We start from the raw sequence: 22,181 nt of genomic DNA on the forward strand, positions 1-22,181 counted from the left end.
TATATAACTTTTTATCAATTATTTAGAATAATCTCACTCTCATCCCGATAGTTTTCTGATTAAAAATTTCAGTTTGTTGCAGTGGAGAGAATTCATTGCTATTCGCCTCCACAAAGAATTAGCTGTGTCATAAAGTGGGGTGTGTGTCCCAGTTCAACTGTTGCTGTGAAGATAAAAAACTGAGGAACTGATGTTTTATGTGACTCAGGTCTTAGATTGTTACTTTCAAGAAGGTGACATCCATCTATATTGGTCAATTTCAATTTGGCTCAATTTTTTAAAAAGGGTTCATAAATTGTATCAGGCAACTTCATCCCTCTGCATTTCTCCTGCATTGTAGAAACTTTTCCTTTCTTGAACAGAGATTTCAGAAGGATCAGTTAAAAACTAAACCAATCATAACCTTTTCCAGATATTAAAAAACAAACTGGCATCTAAAGGAATTTGCTGTCTGTAAAACAAAACAAATCCTCACATTTTCTTTCTGGTGAACCTGCTCCTCCCACCCTCATGAGAGGTTTAATTTTAAAAAAAGCTTTAATATCTGAAAAGCTAGTAAATATATAGGCAAGCTTCTAGCAGATGATGGAGTTTCATAATGGGCTCAAAAAGTTAGTCAAATTATCAACACAAAAGAAACTTTGTGGTTTCAGAAATGACTTGCATGACATCCTCAGTATCAGGCCAAAGGAGGCAGGAATGCTCTTTCTCTTTTTCAAAAGCTTTTCATAATTAATGTGGTTAATATGAACTCTTAGTGTTGTAGCAAATAGCATTAAATCTATTTCTCTTAAATATAATGCAGAAGGTGGGAAACCAATCACACCAGAAGTTTTCTCAAAAAGCCATATATTTATCCATGCTCTTTAACTATCTTTCAGTTGGCACCCACATAGCTAAAGAGCAATATCGATCTTAAGAGATGGACAGTTACACCATTATTTCACTGGGACTTGTTAATAGGTAAGAACGTTTGAGATTAACGTCCAATCTGACATAATCTGCTTCGCTAGAGCTTCCGCCCAGAGTCCAAATCAAAGAGTTATCCTTTTTTAAAAATCTCAGAGCACTAATATTTGGATTCTCCACACCTAGTCCCATCTTTGAAGCCGGTCAAGACTGAAAATGGGTGGAAATTCCAAACAACGGCTTAAAAATTCGGGCTCAATAAACCGACCTCGCATTTGTAGTGAGATCTTCAGACAAATTGACTTCTGAGGGGCAGGTGAGCCGTACTAGACTCCGTTTACCCAGAAGAAAGCTCAACTTCTGTCCCTGTGACGGGTGGCACTCTCTGCCCATGCTCAGGTAACAGAAAGGGAGCTCAGTATAATCAGTTTTCCCCAAGCTCTGCTCTGCTGTTTGCCAGTCCTGCGCTGTCTTGTTGCCCAGCACCAGGAACGGAGTGCTATTGACTTTCAGGACGCTTTCTTTGACCACTGGAAACCTGGCCTTGGAGACTTGGATCCTGGGACCATCTCAGTGAGACTTGCTATTCCCAAATTAACATCGGGAGAGCTGAAGCAACTTACTTGTCAGAAGTGAGTGCCACTGAAAATCACTCAGGTGGAAGAAGGTAGATGACATATTAGAAGACACTAACGGGAGGGAAGGAAGGGAAGTAGGGAGGTAGAGGAGTCCCAGCGTTCTAGATCTTTCCCGCCCATGTTCCGAATGGGTTTTACCAATGGTGCGCTCGCTGCTGAAGTACAAAGTTTGAGGGGGGATTTAAAAGCGACCCAGAGCACCTAAGTCGTGTTTGTTAGATCCTGGCCGTTCCCTCCGGGGAAGCTGGAGGCGTAATTTGGCTGCCGCAGCAAGCTCACCCCGGATGCCCTGCGCCGCAGGTAAGGTGCTGCCCGGGCACACCAGAACAAGCACCGCCACCCGTGGAGCCTAAACCTGTATTTGGCTTCCTGCCCTGGGAATCCGTGTGAATTTTGAGCCGGCTACCTCTAATCAGACCCAGGACAAAACTGGGGGCGAAGAGGGAGGTCCCCCCCCCTTCAATCCTTCCAAGGACCGGGAGCAAGAAGCGTGGCCCAGATGCGAGGTGCTCAAAATGTCGGAGCTGTTCCTGGCCTCCGCGCCGCGTCTTTTCCTTCGCGGCGCTTCGTGCCTCTCCTGCTGGGAATCGTCCGAGGTTCCAGTACGCCGCGGTGCCCAAAGCCAAGGCTGGGGCCATGCGGGGTCCGCGCCTAAGAGCCAAGCCGCGAGTGGGAGGAGAGAGGCAGCTTCAGAACCGTTACTTCGCTCCCCCCGCGCTTCCCTTCTCGTCCCCATCTGCGTCCCTCCCCCTTTACGGTTTCTTTTCCCTTTCTCTTCCTGTCCAAACATTTTTAAATTTCCGCGCCTTCCTAACAGTCTGATTGTACAGTATTGATTTGGCTTCTTCCTCCGCGGGCTTCAGTGCCCTTTGTTTTTGCCCTTATGGTCAGCCGGGGGTTGGCGTGAACTTCTCTCGCAGCCCCTTCTCCGGAACAGGCAAGGCGAGGCAGGAGCCCAGGAGCGATCTCGGATGCGCCCCGCATCTCCTCCTTCTGCCCTCGCCCACCGCGCCCCGAGGAGGTCTCTCGCAGCCGGTGCAACCTGCCGCGCTGGATGGGCGAGATCTGCGGGTTCTCTCCAACGCTGAAGTCCCAGCCCAAGCGGCCGGAAACGCCGAGGCAAAAACGCCGTCCCTCTGCAGTTTTCCTTCGGCGAGGAAGATGCCGGGGGGGGGAAAGGCGGTGTGCGTTTGCGCGTCTGGGAAGCTGCAGCTGAAAAGGCTCCTTTTCCTTCTAGAATCGCCAAAGGCAACTGTCCCAAGGCGGCCTTCGCCTAAGAGGTCTTAGCACACGGAGGAAAAAGGCGAACAGCAAGGAAGGTATTGGTATTTTATTTTACAGATATTTTATAATTAATTCTTAACTTACTTTTTCTGTTGCCCTGTCAAAGCTAATATTTCATGGGGAATTAACAAAGAATAAAAGCGCATTTGTGAATCACCTTAACTAAAGCTCAGGTCAGATACTTTTCTCAGTATCGGTTCTCTGCGAATGTTTGGAGGAAGAGATTTCTCCTACCCTGCTTTAGAGGAAACCCATAACTTTATCCTGTTGTTTTTCACATTACTCTGTATCAGCCAAATGGGAGTTACAATTTTGAGAAATCTCATTTTTACAAAGCACTTATCAAAGAGATGCCAGCTCTTTGCAGCTTTTAGAATGACTTCTATGGAAAGAAAGTTGTTTATCTGTTAAGTTGGATTGTTTAATGCCATCTTAAAGGTCAGTAATGTATTAGCCTAGAAGTTAAAAGCATCACCTTACAGAAGAACCTTTTTTTTTCTTCATTTTTCTATGCCCTTAAATTTGGGCCTATGACTATGTTTCCAAAAATAAAGTGCTTGATAACTTTAACTTACTCTATATATTACTACCTCTTTTCAGGCAATAGTGTAATTATTAGAAGTTCATTACCACTCAGCAAAATAATCATACCATGAAGAATATTAACAATTTTGAAATGACATTTTAAAGCCAACTTTTGTTTCTTTCAATAAAATATTTTGAAAAGGAAGTGAATCTGGAAGCTTAATTAGTTAATTTAATACTCGGTTACATTTAAGCAACTAAATGGTAGTAAACTTTTGGGTTCATTGTTTTGCTACTATTAAATTACTAATTTTAATAATCAGAGTTGGGCCTTTCTAGTATTGGAAAATGTTTTTCATACATTAATACAATATTAATAATAAAACAAGCATGATTTATGTGGCAGATGTTAAGATGTAATTTAACTTACAATCTCAAGTTTTATTCTTCATGAACATAAAGGTTCCTAAAAATTGATTTGTGCTTGAGAATAGAGTCAATATTTTAAGAATTGGGTTACTTAACTGATACAGAATGTGAATAGAGAAATATGGTATTTTTAAGACAGTAAACTTTGCATCCTTGTTTAGAAGTTAATCTTTGACAATCATACAATATATTATTCCTGCTTTTTTACCTTAATTACGTCAAACCAGAACAAAATAGCTATCAACATGTTCGAGCAACAGCCATTTTACTGAAGGTTTGAATGTGAAGCTCCATTTCAGGCCTTTTCTCCTTCTCCTTCTCTAAATGACATTTAGATTCAGATTGCTTTTGCCAAGGATTTATCTTCAGCATATGCTAATATATTCAGCATATGCTAATATAAAGTGATGCATACATTTGGTTAACTTTACCCATATTATAATGATGTATTATATTGCAATATATATATTACATTATTTCTATTTTGGGATGCTGCTAAGCAAGGAATACAAGATGTTTTAAAAAGTTAAAAAGTTAAAAAGAAACAAAACCCTTGTGCTATTAATTAAACTCCCTGCAATATTTCCTACATTCTAAAAGTAGGAAAAATAACATTGGTCAGAAAAGTCTACTTAAACCTAGAACAATTTAATAGAATTTACATTTGATGAATTCTGGCTTCTGTTTAGTCATTATCCCTTTCCTAGAAAATAAATTAAATAGGAAAATGAAATACAATGCATATTGAATATTGGATTTCTATTAACCTTAAACAGAGTGCACAATATTTCGAATCCTGCCTTGATAGATTATTTAAACATAGATTAAGCTAACAATCTTTAATTGTTAGCTTAACAATATTTAAGGATTAGATTTTTATTTACTTTCTGATTTAGGCTTCCATGTTAAGAATTACAAAATGGGTGGGGTCCATTAACAGCATCAAACTGAATCTAAACTTCATCAGGATTCTAAATGAAAGCATGATTGGAAGATGGATGTCCAACTTCTGTTTGAATATATCTAGGAAACACAAGCTAACCTCAACTTCTACCCAGATAATGGTTTCCACTGTCAAATCCCCTCATTCTTAGGAACTTTCTGATCTAGCATTCAATTAAATCCATTCTTCCTATCTTTGTGCTCTAGTATAGAGAGCTTTTCTCACTGTGACATCCTTCATAACTTGAAGGATATTATCATATTCTCCCCACCCCCTCTTTTTCAAGGTTAAACATTTCCAGTTTCTTCAAACTGTCTTCATAGGACTTAATTTTCAATCCCTTGACCTTCTCTGAACTTTTTGCAGTGTGTCTAAATTTTAAGAAAGGTGTCCAGAATTGTACACAAATAATTTAGGTGAGGTCTGAGCAATGTTGCATGAAAATATAGGATTTGGAAACCTTTATTGATATAATACCATACTGTGTTTACTTTTAAAATAAATTATTTTTCGTCAGTGCCCAAATCAGCATTTTTGCAGCCACATCACATTGCTGACTCATGTTCAGTTAGTAATAATTGCTATTTTTGTTTGAAAGCGAAGTTTGTTTAGTTTTTAAAGCAATTTCCACTTAAAATAAATTGGTATAATTCTGCTACATGTTTAGAACATGTAAAACTAAGTCATTAAGAAAATAGGTACTAATCAGACAATTAGCTCTACTAATCTAATTTGTATCCCCTAGAAGCAAAAAGTAACATATTTTAAGTATAAAAAATTAATGGAAGTTTACTATTTTTTCCAATTTGAATAAACATTGATATAATCAATAAAATCAGTTTGGTTGACAAAATTTATTTATTTATTTGTTTGTTTGTTTAAGAATCAGTGAAATCAATATGATTCTATGTTATTTTATTACACTACACTAAGAAAATCAAAATGTCTTTTCTATTTCTTAAAATACAAATTTATAGCAAGTTTTTTCTGAGCTAAAGTCTATGTGATTAGATGGGTACATTTATACATACATATATACTCATATATGCAAGTATTATTATTATTATTATTATTATTATTATTATTATTATTATTATTATTATTATTATTATTATTATTATTATTATCCCATAAATGGGCATAGAGTGGTACTTTTCCCAATATGTATTATGTATAGTGCAGCTCAACAAACACAGAGAAGTGGCAAATAAACTTGTATTGATGCATGGTATTCCAAAATTTTATTCCAAAATTTTATGCCTACTTTAATAATTAGTACTTCTGCTCATGCATGTTAATGTATTTACAGACATATAGACATTTTACCAGATTGCATTTTGGCACCCTTTAGAGCAAATTGTAGAATTGGTCATGTATGTCTATCCATTTCCTGCTATATATGTACAGTGACACTGGGTGACAATTTCACAAACATGCTAAAGTACACTACTCAAACATGCTAAAGCACATTACAGCTTATTTACCTGAGACTATACTTGTGTAAACGGATCCATTATGATTAAGCATTAATCATAAACTAAGACACTATGGCTTGTTTAATAAACCATAATTTAATCCTTATTTTTTAGCATTATGGTAATACAAGTATTTGTTCATTCTGCTGCATTTTCCTTTTTTTGCAGAGAAATACATTCAATTCTGTCATGTAGGCATATTCATTGGTCTCATATAGTTTAGTAGTTTTCCTCATACTATCTTGAAAGCTTCCTATAAAGTTGAAAACACATTGTTTCAGGAAAAGATACTATTATATTACTTGAACTGAAAGATAACAGTTATAATTAAAAATGTTCTATGCTTGGTTTTGCTATTTTTATTGATTTAATGAAGGTACTTAATAACATCCTCTTGAATTCTTCAGCTGATGCTTCAGTTTTCTGAGATGCAATAAATGATAGGGAGATGAAAATTATTTAATATTAGATAGATATATATCGTTAGGCCCACATTGACCATGCCCAGTTTGGTATCCTTAAGATACATTGAAATTTTGATTTAAATGAAGGTATATTTTATGATCTCCATTTTAGGCCTTTATGAATAACTGTGCAATTGCATTGTTTAATTACAGTACTATGTGGTTTCCTCTTTCTGCTGTTGTAGCATTTTTATTAGCAGCATCCTTAGAAGAGTGATATGTTGAACTGACATAGGATACAATTAAATTTAAAAAGGAGAAAATATTTTTATAATTTAGGTATCATAAATGATTAAATTCGGCACAAACTAATTAATATTATATAAGACATATAGGAAGAACCCATAAATCCATACATTGTCTTTCCAATTACATGTTTTCAATCTAAAAAATATTTGTACAGTATTCACATAGCCAGTTTAGTCTAGTGCTTAAGGCTTTAGGTTACAAAGGAGGAGACTGTAAATTCTGGTCCTGGCTTAGACAAGAAAGCCAGCTGGATAACCTTGGGCCAGTGACTTTCTCTCAGCCCAACCCAACAGTCATAGGACTGTAGTTGTGGGGAAAACAGGATTAGAAAGACAAAGTTCGCCACCTGAGTTATTTATAAAAATAATAAAGGCAACATATAAATAAAATGAATTGTCAGTTGTTTTGAAGAATACTTTACCTTCTTAAGGAAGGAACAGAAACTACATTAACTTAAATCCCTGAACAGTTATATTTCATAATAATAGAACTATTTTATTTGAGCTGCAAAAATTCAGTTAAACAGTCTATGAGAGCAAAGACATAGAACTTTCTATATCTCTTTGCTGCCATCTATCAGCCATCCAGATTTATTTCACCCCAGATAGGGTGGCTGTTAGTAAAAAGCAGATTTTTTAAAAATATCTCCCTTCACCTATTACCACATTAAAGAAGACAAACAAACAGGTAAGGAGAAGGAAGAGAAAGGGATTTTCATAAAGAAATTAAAGAATCAAACTTTAGACTTATATAGGTGGGCTCCTTTGTCTCAGCAATATCAAAGTTTGCTGTTTCATTTATTTTTAAATCTGTAAAGAAAGCTAATTTTAAAGGTGTACTAATGTAGTTTATTTTTTCCTGAAAGAAACTGACTCTAGCATATTTCAGTGAAATAAAGTGATCAATGCTCCAAAAAGTACAAGCTAAATTGTATGCATATATTTTAATAGCAAGTCAATTTGTCATACCCGTCATTTGTAATGTTCAATGTACTATTCAGTAAGGCTTTAATCTTATGTTATCTGGATATAAGTTCCACTGAAGTTAATGGAACTTCCTTCTGAATAGAATTCTATATTTGTCCTATAAGAGAATGATTACTGCAGTAATATAAACATATATAAACTAAATATATCTAGTTGTTCTCAGACAATATAAACCACTTAAAGAACGAAAGTAGTTCATTCTAAGTTCTTTACAGAAGCCTGTCTTCACTGGTTAAATGAGCTGACTAAATATTGTTTCCCATTTTACAACACTAATTGAAATGATTTAATTGAACTTTAGATAAGATAACTTTGCCACAGCTTATTTGAAAAAGAAAAGAAAAAACACATAACAGTGCTAGAATGCTTTTGGAAGATTTTTCTTTTAAGACAAAGAAAAAAAAAGTAATGGAATTATATCTGATATTAAAGAACTTGAAACGCTATCTGTTTTATTTCTACCTCAGCATCTAACCTATTTTTTTTTAAAGCAGGGTGCTTTGCTCATGATACTCAAGCCTCATTCAAAATGCACAGATTAAGACTGTACCGGTAAAAAAAATGGCAGCACAATCTTATGCCTGCCTATTCAGACATAATCCCCATTTCAGTTCAGTCTGGCTGAATTTTTACTAGGTAAGTGTCTATAGGATTATACTTTAGGATTTTATGAATAATCACAGAACAATTATTTCCTATTTTGGTATTTGTTTTTTAAGTCTGAAATGATATTTTAACATAATGTTTGTATGAAATACAAATAAACCTTGGTGCTAACCATTTATGTATTTTGCAATTACCAAGCCTTCTTTAAAAGTATTGATCTTATAAAGTAGAATTGTTTTCCCCCTGCTTTCAAACTTTTGTATGCCATATTTATGCATTCTTTGAGGAATTTTCATACTCTGAGGATTAGAATTGCAGAGTTCTCCCTATACAGCAAGAGATTTGAAAAGACCTGTGCTTCAAGTAAACAGTTTTAGGGAGAGGCTTAGGGTGTGCTGTTGCTCAGTCATGAAGAGGCTAAAGATCTAGTCCCCTCTGCTCCAGATTCTACCCTCTCCATTCAAATCCCACCTTCTGAAGGCAAGTGCTGACAATGGCACTCATCTTCCAGTCTTTGCCCTCTCTGGCAACATGCCTAGAAGTCTTTGCAATAGACTGCACCATAGGCAGAGGGTAAAGGCTCCCAGCAACTCTTATTCTGATTACCATTTTTTCCCTACACATGAATAGCAATAAATAACAGCTTAAAGTGGAAAGCTGGAAATATGCTGATATTAAAAATATAGTGTTTAACTAATCTCTAATAAAAAAGCTCTTAATTCATACAGTAATACTACTAATAGAAGTGATGATGATGTCATTCTTAGAATGTGACAAAGGGCTAATAGTATATATTGTATGCTGTAAAAACAATGAGTCAACAGTTTCTGTGCCCCCGAGGTCAAGCTTTCTACAGACTGAAAGTAGCCTATTCTTTAAACTCCCAGGATTTGCAGTTATTAGCTACTGCTTTATGTAAAAATGTACAATGTTAAGATAACAGAGTAACACAACTTTTTTGTTCAGAGTATAACTTCTCAAAATGTTTATTGTCACACAAAAAAGAAAGACTTGTTCAAATTTTAGAAAACAAATTCTTGGTATGTGCTTAAAATTCAGCTGTGTAAAATTGTCCTTCCAAAGAACTGAGAACAAGCAGCATTGCAAAATGGAGTCTTACTTAAGACAAGCATCCAATTTCCTTTATACTCAAGACAAGTCTTGTTGCTTATTTTCAGACTTCGAATCTCTGTATAGGTATCATCAAGAATAGCTAATAGTTTTCTAATGCTTTGAAGCAATAATCTCCTTACTTTTCAAATTATGAAATTATACACATAAAAACTTAGAGAGCTCCTGATACTTTTAATTACATTTCAAACACGAGTTTTTAATTTCCAAAACAGATTTTTTGCATATACAATCCATCGTTCAAATGTTGACTACTATTGTAACCTAGGCTTCCTGAGTTATTAAAACACACAAGTAGTCCCAAAAACCTCTTTTATTGCAACAGCTGTAAATCACGTTCATTCACAGCTGAGTCCCAATTAGTTGCAAAAAGTCCTTCGGGAGAAGTCCTTCGGGATAATCACCAACCTTTATCTCCCTTGACACTCTGCCAAAGACCTACTTGGCAAAGCCACATGGATTCCAGAATCAAACAGAGATGCCGACTGGGAACAGAATTAACAACGTTGCTTTCCTACAAAGTTCCCACGTGCCTTTGCTCCTCTTTTAAGCCTTGTGGGAGGGGCCAATCATCTCCAGCCCTTACTCACAAGTCGTCCCTTTTGTTTTAACTATTCATGCCTTCTGGCAGCTCTGTGCATGCATGCATGCATTAGGAACAGGCTCCTCCTGTTCTGTTTTTCTGCTGTCTGACTCTGGAGGCTCCGGAGTCCGCGCATCACTCCCAGATGGCCCTGGCCCCATCTCTGCCTTCGATGCAGAGGCCTATTTCGGGCCTTCCCCAGACTCCAGGACTGGCCCATGTTCCTCCCCAGTCTCCTCACTGTCCAACTCCGCTGCCAGCTCCGCAGGCTGCTGGCAGACCACAACAACTACCTTTACACAAGTTTAAAGACTGCATAAATCTTTCAAGGCCAATAGTGCTCTATTTTTTTTTATCATTCTAACAGGAAAAAGAATAAAATACTGACTGACCTCTATCAGAAAAAGAAAGCGGTGCTAACTCAAGTCTGGATATCTGTTTTGATCATTAGGGAAATGTATATATGTAAATCATATTTGCCATCTTTCTGGTTCCTCTGCTTCATTCACCTGGAAGTTTAGTTTAGGATTTAGGATTTTTTTTTTAATTGTTTATAAAGATAGTTCCACTTGGTAGTAATACTACAATTTATTTTGTTTATAATTGCTCTGAGCTTTTTTAATACGAAATATTTAATAAATTACTAATATGCCAAGTTAGCTGACTCTATTAAATAAAACTGTAACTCCATAGTTTATAAATAAATGACTATTTCATGTCAATTATTTTATGAACATTTAAATATTTGAAGTCCTGAAATTGCTTTATTATTTAATTAGATAAGGAATTTAAAAAAGCATTTTGGTTTAATTACAGCAGTGAAAAGGTTTCCAGTTTAAACTCAAGACAGGTAGAGTACTAATGGTTCCTACTCTATTGGTCAGGTAAGCAAACTTCCCAGCTGAGTCTAAGTTTTTTTCCCCTGGCTCAGGTAGACCAGACTATCTACGTCATTGTGTGTACAAGAGAATGGATAGCAATTTCATCTCAGTGAAGGTTATTAAAATATCAGTTGTGCCTTAGCCTCATAATAAAGAGCCATTACTTCTTATCCCAGTGGGTCATGGGTTGACTGTAGAAATAACAGGAAAAAAAAATCCAACTGTACAATCTGTAACTCTTAAAAAGTTACAGATGTTACATTTTTAAAGTAATGGTTTTATTATGCTGCTTCCCATAGTTTCAGATCTGAATTTAAGATATGTTGGCAATATTGTTCACCTTTCTTTCTTTTTAATATACAACACAATCAAGAGATGACACCCAGTCCTAATCTAGAGCCACAATTGCACAACTAAACAAGAACAATAATGTTGATAGTATTGAGTTGCTGCCTGAGGTACTGCTGTCATTAGACTCTCTTATTATGAACTCTGTGCTGCCAATCATTTATTTATATTTCAGAAAAGTTCATTACAAACATTAGAAATATATTCCTCAGTCCCATTGACAAGTAGGCTTTACATAGCTCTTTGCACCGGAATTTGAATATATATTTCTAGTATTCCTTTCTGTGACTAAATGTCTGGGAATTATCATATGCTAATTCATTTCTTTTCTACCTTTTTATGTCCAATAGAGATTATTTGAATTTATTTTTAAGAAACACATCTTTTAAGGCCAATCATAACATCTCATTAAAATAATCTGTAGTTGTCTTTTCCTACATACTGTATAATTAATACTAAGAATTAATTCTATGTTTATTGACTTTACCTGTAAAGGTCAATAAAAGTAGCTAAATTTTACATATTTACATATTTATTTATTTACATATTTATTTATTTACAAACAAACATATTTCTAAAAGTTATATTTTAAAACAGCACAACCAGGATGATTAGGGGACTGGAGAGTAAAACATATGAAGAATGGTTACATGAACTGGGCATGGCTAGCCTAGTGAAGAGAAGGACCAGGGGAGACATGATAGCAGTGTTCCAATATTTGAGGAGCTGCCACAGAGAGGAGGGGGGTCAAATTGTTTTCCAAAGCACCCGAAGGCCAGACAAGAAATAATGGATGGAAACTGACCAAGGAGAGATTCAACCTAGAAATGAGGAGGAACTTTCTGACAGTGAGAACAATCAACCAATGGAACAGCTTCATCACTTGAGACCTTCAAGAAAAAATTGGACTGCCATTTGTCATAAATGGTGTAGGGTCTCCTGCTTGAGTGGGGGGTTGGACTAGATGACCTGTAAGGTTCCTTCCAACTCTGTTAATCTGTTATTTCCTAGATAAAAATCAAGAAACTATACAATAAGTCATTTGGACCAACATTTATAAATAAATACCCTTAATCCTACAAATATTTATTTATGGTTATTTTCTCTCAAACAGACGTTTGTCATGATTTTTATTGCATTCTTATTAAAATATCTGTTAAATTTAAAGGAATAAAATTTCAAAATTTACAGAATGGTGTTTGAGTGGCAGAAAGGTAGTATGCAGCTGCCTACTGTTGTCATATTTTCCTTTTCCCCCCAGAAAAATTAAAAAACAACTAAGGAAAGTATCAATAACAATACACTTTTAAATAAAAACTAATTTAACAAAGTCTATGTCTACCTATAAACATACTCCTATACAATTATTTTAAATACCCATACATTTTGTCTAAAACAACTTGTTTAGAAATGAAGATAAGTTTATTAGAACAATTTATAGCAAACAAATAGTGACCAAATAGTATACTAAATTTACAACTGATAAGGAGCCCTTATTTTAAGGAGTCCTTTATTGCTGTTAATTTTCAGCAAAGCAATTTCCCATACTTTAAAATAACACTGAGACAATTAAAAATGTACTTTTGTTTTTCAACAGTAAACTCAATAGTGAACAATAAATACTTAATCCATTTATTATCCTTGATCAATTGTTAAGTATTAGGAAATAGGATAAATTAATAAATATCATTTCATATCATGAAATATGGTCAGTACTCAAGTAATAAATTTATATTGCTCACTGATTAAAATTAACAAACACTATTTTCTATTTGCATCTATCTAGCCTCACCATAATTTATAAAAATTACATAATTTTCTTAATTTCTTCAAAAACACTTGACAAAAAGCATTATTAAATTTGGCATTCATCAAAGTTTGTACGTATCAATTTGATTACACCTTTGCTAACAAAATCTAGAAAGTTCCCATTTTTAGACCAACATTTCCACCAATAAAAGTTTGATGGAGTGTAATACTTTCTACTGTTCTTTGTTGATTACTTATTTATGTAGATTTAAGAGCACCTTTGTTCTGTGAAGCATTCCAGTGACAGTCAACAAATTCAGTGCTAAAATAATTCTTCTGTAATTTTGTAATACTTCGAAGATACTCTGTTTGCTTAAAATATAATTCCATGTAACTTTAGTAAGATTTCCTTATTTAATGTACAGGTAGTCCTCAACTTACAACCATTCATTTAGTGACCATTCAAAGTTATAACAGCACTGAAAAAAGTAACATGACCAGTTCTCATACTTATGACCATTGCAGCATTCCTATGGTCACATGATCAGAATTTGGATACTTGGCAACTGGCATGTATTTATGATGGTTGCACTGTCATGTGGTCACCATTTGTGGTCTTCCCAGCTGGTTTCTGACAAGCAAAGTCAATGGGAGAAGCCAGATTTGATTATTGACGACATTATTGATTCACTTAACAATTGCACTGATTCATTTAACCATGGCAAAAAGGTCAAAATGGCATGAATCACTGAACAACTGCCTTGCTTAGCAACAGAAATGTGCTCAATAATGGTGTAAGTTGAGGACTACTATATATTTATATGACTTTTAAATATTATTGACAGTCCAAGTTGACCCAATTTGTATACTTTATGAAGAAAGATTAAATTTAATTGAAATTAGATTGGTACTTGTTTCTATTCTTTGGAAATACATAGGATTGCATACACTTTAAAATCCTAATTCTACAAAATTTGCTGTTTTCCCATTGTTTCTACTGAACCAATTTGTCCTCATGAGGATTCTTTGCTCTCCAAGGACTGGACACAACCCATAAAGCAAATCTATACACAATACTTTATTGCAGCACACATCTTGCCAACAGCTGTTTATTCCTCTTGGTCAACAACACCCTTCTAGGACTTTGCAAAGTGATGTTGATAATAACTATGTCCATAATAATCAGTCTTTACATTCAGTCTGTAATACTCAGATCAGACAAAAGTCTCAAAGTTTGTAAAATAGCATACAACCTTTGCCTTTTTCCAAAAGTTATTGCGCTAGTTATGATGAGATGCAGTTTCAGCGTGGTTGCTCCTTTTCTAGTTGCTGTTGAGCCCCAGGCCAAACTCGAAGCTTTGCTCTTAAGCAACCTTGCTTTTTGAGGACTCCGGCTAAATTCCCCAAGTACTCCTACCAGGACATGCTGCTAGTTGTCTGGCCTGCCTATAATAACAACCAGTCTTCATTGCCTCCTGCTTCCTTGCCTGTATGTTGTCTCCTTTTCTCCTGCACACATACCCTTACAATGTCTTAGTGTTTGCTTTTGTAAGCTAAGGATCTGGATGGGGTGAGGCTGCCTCTGGATATCAACATATCCTTGAAAACACAAAGGTTCAGCCAAGCATCTGGAAGACTGGCTTATTTGTAAGTAAATGAATGCATGCTTGAGCCCATCTCTCAGGTTTCTGGGACTCTATACTTTCACAACCCTTTGAAAAAAAATATGCTATGCTGAGCCTTGGGGGAGTGGGATGGGAAGCATTTCTGTCAAGACTACAGCTGCTTTCCCAAGCATAGTCTTCCTCACATAATCAAGGAATGGAAGAAGAGGAGATGGTTAGGAGCAATTGCAGTCTCCAGACTGCAATTCAATTACTATTAAGGAGAAAGGACCTTACCTTACCAAAAATTTAGGTTCTCAACATAGACTCTATTCAGTTGCAAATTAAATAAAGTACAAAAATGATAGCAATGCAGAAGAACAAAGCTTTTGAATATTAAGACTTGGCTAGAGTGAAGAATCTGACTGGTAGATTTGAATGGTGTTTGAAATATTGGTTCTGGATGCTTTTGATTATTTTAGCTCTAAATGGGACAACTTGCTGCAGCCAACCAACATCAAGAATAGGGTTTGCTTGAGAAACGTGGACTTCAGGCAAAGTTACAGGAGGATAAGATTTGCAACATTGTTAAATCCAGAAGAGGAATCCATAAAGGGGTGTTGACAGTGATAGAAAAACAGATAAATGCAAAAAATAGAAAGTTTAAAAATTGTGTAAAAATGTAAACCTTCATTTTAATGGAATTAAATTACTGTGTGTGGAAGGCTACAAGTTAGGCAAGTAGGGAAACCCTCCTTAGAGACAGAAAAAGGGTTCAGAAGTTTATCTTTTCTAAGTATCTCAGTTGATGAGTTGAGAGAGTAGCTGAAGAATTGAGGTACTCTGGATTTAGGCCAGAAAATAATAAAAGGTTTAAAAGGGAATGGCTACATTACTGCAAAACTCGAGAATCTTTTTCCTGCCTTTCCTTGGCTGGAAACAAAACACTATAATGTGCTTTTATACTGTAGCCCTTGAGAAGCTGTCCTTTGGTTTTATCCAGCAGCCCTGCTTTCTGCTCTAGGCAAGAGGCCCAGAAATGTGGCTTTTTGGCACGGAAAGCAATTATAGCTGTACCTGGGAAAAGGAGGCAAATTTCTCTTTGCCAATATGAATCTCTCTGGGAACACTGAAGAGGATTACAGTCTCTCTAGGTTTGTCTGCAAAATTGGAGAAATAGGGACTGGGACTTTAGGCTCTTTTGCGTGGTTGGAAAAAAGGAATTGCCCAGAATAGATGGATGAATGACAGATTACTGGTTTGAGGAAACTGCCTTAATAGCAGCAAAGAAACAAAGGCTGGAATCGTTTTTGATTAGCTTTAGCCCACTAAAACACAGAAGCATTCTGAAATGGTGATGTCAGTGTAGGGGATGCTGAAAAAGAAAACTATTATTCCAATATACTTGACCTCAGTTCAGTTGACCTATTAACTGGTTTGTGTATCAAACCCAGGTATTTTACAACAGATACAATTCACTTAAGGGTTGAATTATTATTTTGTTTCTCAAGAATAATATTTTAAAATTAAACTTAGTGATTCTCTTTACATAAAGCAAATCTCTTAACTGATAGAATTCATCTTTTTATTTTTGAACCTCACTTTTCAAAAATCAGAATGGAGGAAGAGGTGGAATTAATTTTGCAATCTTGGCTTCATACTTCAATATTTTATTCATAGATACATACTTCACAAACCTAACCTAATCCTTGTGATATATGAATCATGATTTATTATTTATAATAACCTGAATTTAACCTCTTCATTCCTAATGCATGCCTCTATAAATGTTGAGATATTTTTAATATCTTAAGAAAGATATTAATGTCTTAAGGAACTGCCAGGATTATTCAAGAAAAGACCTTCTGCAAAAGAGAGCTTACCTGACCTACATTTTGGATAATAATATTTAATGCTATAAGTGACCGATGACACTCTTTATACCATGGTGATGGGTTATTTGAGGCATTGCCTTTCCCTGTTTTTATCTACCCATCTCATTAGGTCTGGTAGAAGAGGCATGTTCCAGATCCCATTTCTTAGGGAGTGCCATCCGACCTTGCCCTGGAAGAGAGCATTTTCTGTCATGGTGACTGACCTTTGGAACAGGGTCTCTCCAAATATTTGATTGGCTCTGACTCTGATGACTTCTTGTAAGGCATTAAAGACTTGATTTTGTTGTCAAGCTTTGGCAGGGCCTATATACAGTACTAGTTACATTGGTTTGTGTAAGTTGTTCTATTTTTATTTGGCTGCTTATTTTATTTGTGTTGGTTTTTATTATGTGCTTTACAGTATTTTTAACTGTTTCAAGCTACTTACAGTCAGGAATATAAATTTAAAGTCATATAAATTGAATAACTAAATTAATAAACAAATCTCTTCCTTAGTTTTTTTTTTCAATGTGAAGTCAGTTAATAAGGATAAAGCTTTCATCCTATCCTTTGATTTTTTTTAGTTTTCAACTGATTTCTTTAGTCAGATTCTGTAAAGAGCCTGTCATTAAATGACACTACACTTGGGTCTGTATTAAAATTAGCAAGTCATCAAATGGAATTGTTGTATATAAGTTTTTAGATGAGACTATTAGCATAAAATATCCAATAAATAATTTGAAATGTCTGCTTTCTGTATATTGATGTACATGATTCACTTAACAACTGCAATAATTCGCTTAACAACTGTGGGTAAAAAGGTCATAAAATCAAGCATGACTCACTTAACAACCACCTTACTTAGCAATGGAAATTCTGGTTCCAATTATGGTAATATGTCAATACATTACCTGTAATGAACAGAGTTATACTTTTTCCAGAAGGAGAACATTTGCAATGTATGTAAGCTTCTGTATCCATAGTTCTCTTTGGTGTTCCAGTATAACTAAAGCAGTACTTTAATTCATTTTGATTAATACATCAATTGCATGTTTTCTTGCAAGAAAATTACCTTAATACCTTGATGCAGGCATTCGTAACCATTGTACCTAACTGCTGTAAATTACTGCATGTGAATCTGCCTGTAGTCTGAATCTTCAATTGGTGCAGAACTCAGCGGCCAATAGTCTCTGGAAGAACTGAAAGAAACACTAAAAGCTTTAATTAACTGCCAATTTTTTCTGGCCAAAATGCAAAGTGCTGATTAGTACTTCCAAAATTTTGTATGATTTATTCAAGTTATTTCAGCATATATCTCTTGCTATATGTTTTTGCCCTATGGACAATGCATATCCAACCCCACCCCCAGACTTGAGTTCATATGAGGTGCTTTAGCAACAGTTGTTCCCTACTTATCTTCTTTGTAGCTGTCCTAGTTCTTTGGAATGTACTGTTTTTGTGGAGTTGAACAGCTAATTTCTTGAATTTTTTAAAAGGCTATTAAATAAATATATTAAACAGAGTTTTAACTGATTTCAATAGTTTTAATTATAATTTTGGATAGTTTTAGTATTTATACAGTACTTTTGAAATTTATTTTTATTGGCTTCAGTGTTGCCAGTCATCATCTACACACTAGAATCAATTATGGAGGGAAGCATTCTTTTTGGGAAATGGGGCAGCTTGCAAGAGACTGGAAAGCTCATTTGGCCTTTCTGTCTTAAATAAAAGTAAACTTAATCATGCTCTGTTGCAAGACTAACAATGTCCATGGAGGCATCATAGCATTAGGTTAGGGCAACATGACAGGTCAGTAGCTGGTAGAAATGGTCTGCAGGCAAATATGACCACCATATAGAATGTATACTGATTAGGTATACTGCTCAATGGCTGCAAAGAAATGCAAGCAGCTCTAACTCTTTGTCATTAGAATTCAGATTTATGTAGCCCAGATCTGTCCCAGTATTATTTTTTCATAGGCCACTCCAATTACAAATATCTGTGAGTGGATAATACAAACTGCCAGCATTATTCTAAAGAGATGGCCCTGAAATGTAGAAAGCAAATGGCTGAGATCCCTTTCCTCCAGATTCTCTACCTCCCTTTGCCATATTTCTTTATAATAACTAAAAAACAGAGAGAAATATTTTCATAGAACAGCATCTCAAAGTACCCCTCAACTGAAAATTGTTAATTTGCATTTTTAATCACTATATTGGAAGTTATAACACATTAATTTTAATATGTTATTCAGATATTCACTGGTTTACTTAAAACCTGTTAAGAAGTGGGAAACAGATACCATAACTATCAGCAAACTTCTTTCCTGTGTTTAGAAGTAATGCCAGTAATCATAATACCACAATTACCAAAACATAAAACTACAGTAAGGTTCTGTAAATCATCATGTATCATAATGAAATATAGACATCCTACAGGATACCACTACAGTTCTAAATTCCTTCCTGTTAGCAATGTGCATTTATTACTGAAGTGTTAGCTCTGTATTTGGTACTGTCTGTAAAGTTCAACTGTAAGAATTCTAAAAAATCATAATACATTCTAATAAAGTTCATAGTTATTGACCCAAGCAGGGAATTCATCTGAGGAGATAAAGGAGTAGAAGAGAAAGAGGAGTAAGGGTTTATGGAAGATTTTAAGAAGGGAAATGTATGGTGGAGATCTGAATAAACTGCAAGCAGCATGGGCAGTAAAAGAAGCTTCATAGGGATCCACAGTGCTTGTATTCTTGCTGAAGAGAAACTTGATTTTCTGAAAGTTCACGTTAATACCATTTTTGGAGGAAAAACTGAATTTCTGCTCCATTACACACCAGAAGAGGTAAGATATTTCTAAAGGGGCAAGTGAAGGGAGGGACATAGAAAGGAAGTAAAGGCCAGATAACATGAAGAGGAAGATAGGTTGAAGCATGTCTGAAAAACAATAAAATAAGAAGGCAACCAATATCAGTCCACTGTGGAAGAAAATCCAAGGCCAGGGAAGAAGAAACGTCAAAGAAATTCAAGAGCCACTTTAAAAAAAAGAGTTTTGGAAACAAACAGAAAAACTCACAAACAAACAAATTCTTAGAGGAAGCCAAATACAATATCCAAAACATCCTATGGTAGGGATGCATATGTGATAGGAATATCCCTGGAAAGCAATACTGTAATTTATTCAATGGAATAAACTCAGCAGAAAGAGGAGTATTGTGTGGTACATGCAGAATGCATACATACAGTATGTATATAAATCCACAAACTGAAGCACAGAAATCCTATTGAATGTATTTGAGTAAAAATAAAGGAGGGAAAAAGAAAGTCAGTTTGGTTTAATGGTTAAGGCACCAGACTAGAAACCAAAAGACTGTGAGTTCTAATCCTGCCTTAGGCATGAAAGCTGGTTGAGTGATTTGGGGCCAGTCACTCTCTTTCAACTCATGACAATGTCAGGCATGGGCAACAAGCTGGTTAATCGATTCCTGTCACAACCAATGGATCAACGCTCAGTTGATCTGAAAAAAGCAAACCCTGCACTTGCAGGAAAACTCTAGGATGAAAAGAAAAAAAAAGAAAAAACACAAAAATGATAGTGTTGAAGTTCATTATAGACTGCCAAACTTTTAAAGACACCTAGAATAGTAAAAATGGGAGATTTCAACTATCTCTGTTAAGGCAACTAATTCAACTTTGCTAATATCACAGATCCAATGATTTCTGTTTTCTTACTGACAGCTCTATTTTTCAGAAGGTGGCTTAAGAGGTCAGCTATACTGGACTTAATCCTTACCACAAGGAAAGTAATGAGTGAAGAAATTAATATGACAGAAACCTTGGGAGATTGATCCTGTTGTCCTTGAATTCATGGTATCAAGGAGAGAAGAATATAGGGACAGATTTGTATACCAGATTTCAGAACAACAGATGTTGATGAACTCGGACAGAAATAGAGATCCGGGAGGAATGGGAAATTTTCTGGAATAAGATATTGATGGTGCAATTATAAGCAATGGCTACTAGCAATACAAAGGAGAATAATTTAAAAATGTTAACATGGGTGTACCCAAAGCTTTCACTTGAAAGTCTAAAAACTAAAAAGCAATACCAAAGTGGAAGGAAAGATTTATAACCAAATAAAGATACAAGGCTGAGAGAGAAAGAGATGGGGGGGGGAGGGGGGGGAGAGAGAGAGAGGGAGGGAGGCTTATTTTAGTACAAAAAGAAAAACAAAGGAAAGACAAAATGGCTGTAAGCCTACTGGAAGGCGAAGGAGGTGAATGGGTAATGGCAGAAGGGAGAATAACAATTTATAATTTATGTCGGTGTTAGAAAGTAAAAGGATTGATTGATTGATTATCTGTCATCAAATCAGCACTGCCTCTAGCAACCACATAGATTGGCTCCATGATAATTTGTCACTAAACTTACCTTTTACATCTTCCAATAATGTACTCATTGCCACTGTAACTGGTGGTAGCTTTCTTCTTTCTACCACTTCCAAGATTACAGTCTTTTCTAGAGAGCTAGGTCTTGGCATAAAGAGAAAGCCCAAAGTAGGAAAATTTAAGTGTGGTCATTTGTGTCTCTTGTGAAAACTCTGCATTAATTCTTTTGATAATATTTTTGTTTGTTTCTTTGGCTGCCACAGTATTCTTAGGTGCCTTTTTCAACACTGATGTTCAGGAATGTTTAGTCTGCCATTATTCTCAAAATGACTGATACGAGCTGCAGTTCAGATACACAAGGGAAGAAATTAATTAATTAACTTAATAAGAGGACAGGCATAAGAATACCTATGTCAGTCCTACAAGGTAGATCAGATGAAGAATCCAATGCCATACAGGTCAGGATCATTTTTATTGTAAGTTATAGAACCTTGCAAGTGTGTAAATGTGCTTTTCCCCCTCCCTCCATTGTCTCTTTGGGTGAACTAGGGAAGGGCGTATCAGATATTTTCTCAAGTTATTTTCTTGGCCCAGACTTAAGCCCCATTTATCTGACTGTTGTCTTGTTAGCAGCTTTTCCTCCTGTCCTTGAAGACTATTTCCTATTCCATCTATATTCTACATACAACTTGATATTCATCGATAGTACAGTGATATTTTTCAACAAGAGGATGATGGCAATAAATTCATTCAGAAGTTCAACGATAATGTTAAAATCAAACATTTAAGATATTCAGTAGCATCAACCAAAGAAGCAAAATCAGCAAAATACTGGTTTATATTGCAATGGAAGAAGCCAGGAAAGCAAAACACTCCATGGCAATGGAGTATCAGAAAGAAGACACAAGAGGCCAAAATATGGTAATAAACAACCATCATATCAACAGACCATGGAAATTTTGTGATACATACCAAAGATAACAAGACTAACTCCTCAGCAGCAACTAAAATACTGTACTTGGAGGTCACTGCACCATCCCAGAGTGACTACATCACAATGAAAAAAGTAACTGCAATATTTATTTGATTAATGTCCTTGATTAATGATAGTAATTGGAA

At 35.5% G+C, this 22,181-nt stretch overlaps 1 long non-coding RNA gene across 1 annotated transcript; it reads left to right on the plus strand.

The window, feature by feature from the left end:
* The first annotated feature begins 8,398 nt into the window (after positions 1–8,398).
* LOC117664212 (uncharacterized) lies at positions 8,399–12,146 on the plus strand. Its single transcript, XR_009622124.2, has 3 exons — positions 8,399–8,538; positions 11,039–11,106; positions 12,033–12,146. It is a non-coding gene; the product is annotated as an uncharacterized LOC117664212 (long non-coding RNA).
* Positions 12,147–22,181: the final 10,035 nt, after the last annotated feature.

This window comes from Pantherophis guttatus, chromosome 3 (genome assembly GCF_059756535.1).
Source record: "Pantherophis guttatus breed Tessera chromosome 3, ASM5975653v1, whole genome shotgun sequence".
Taxonomy (NCBI): domain Eukaryota; kingdom Metazoa; phylum Chordata; class Lepidosauria; order Squamata; family Colubridae; genus Pantherophis; species Pantherophis guttatus.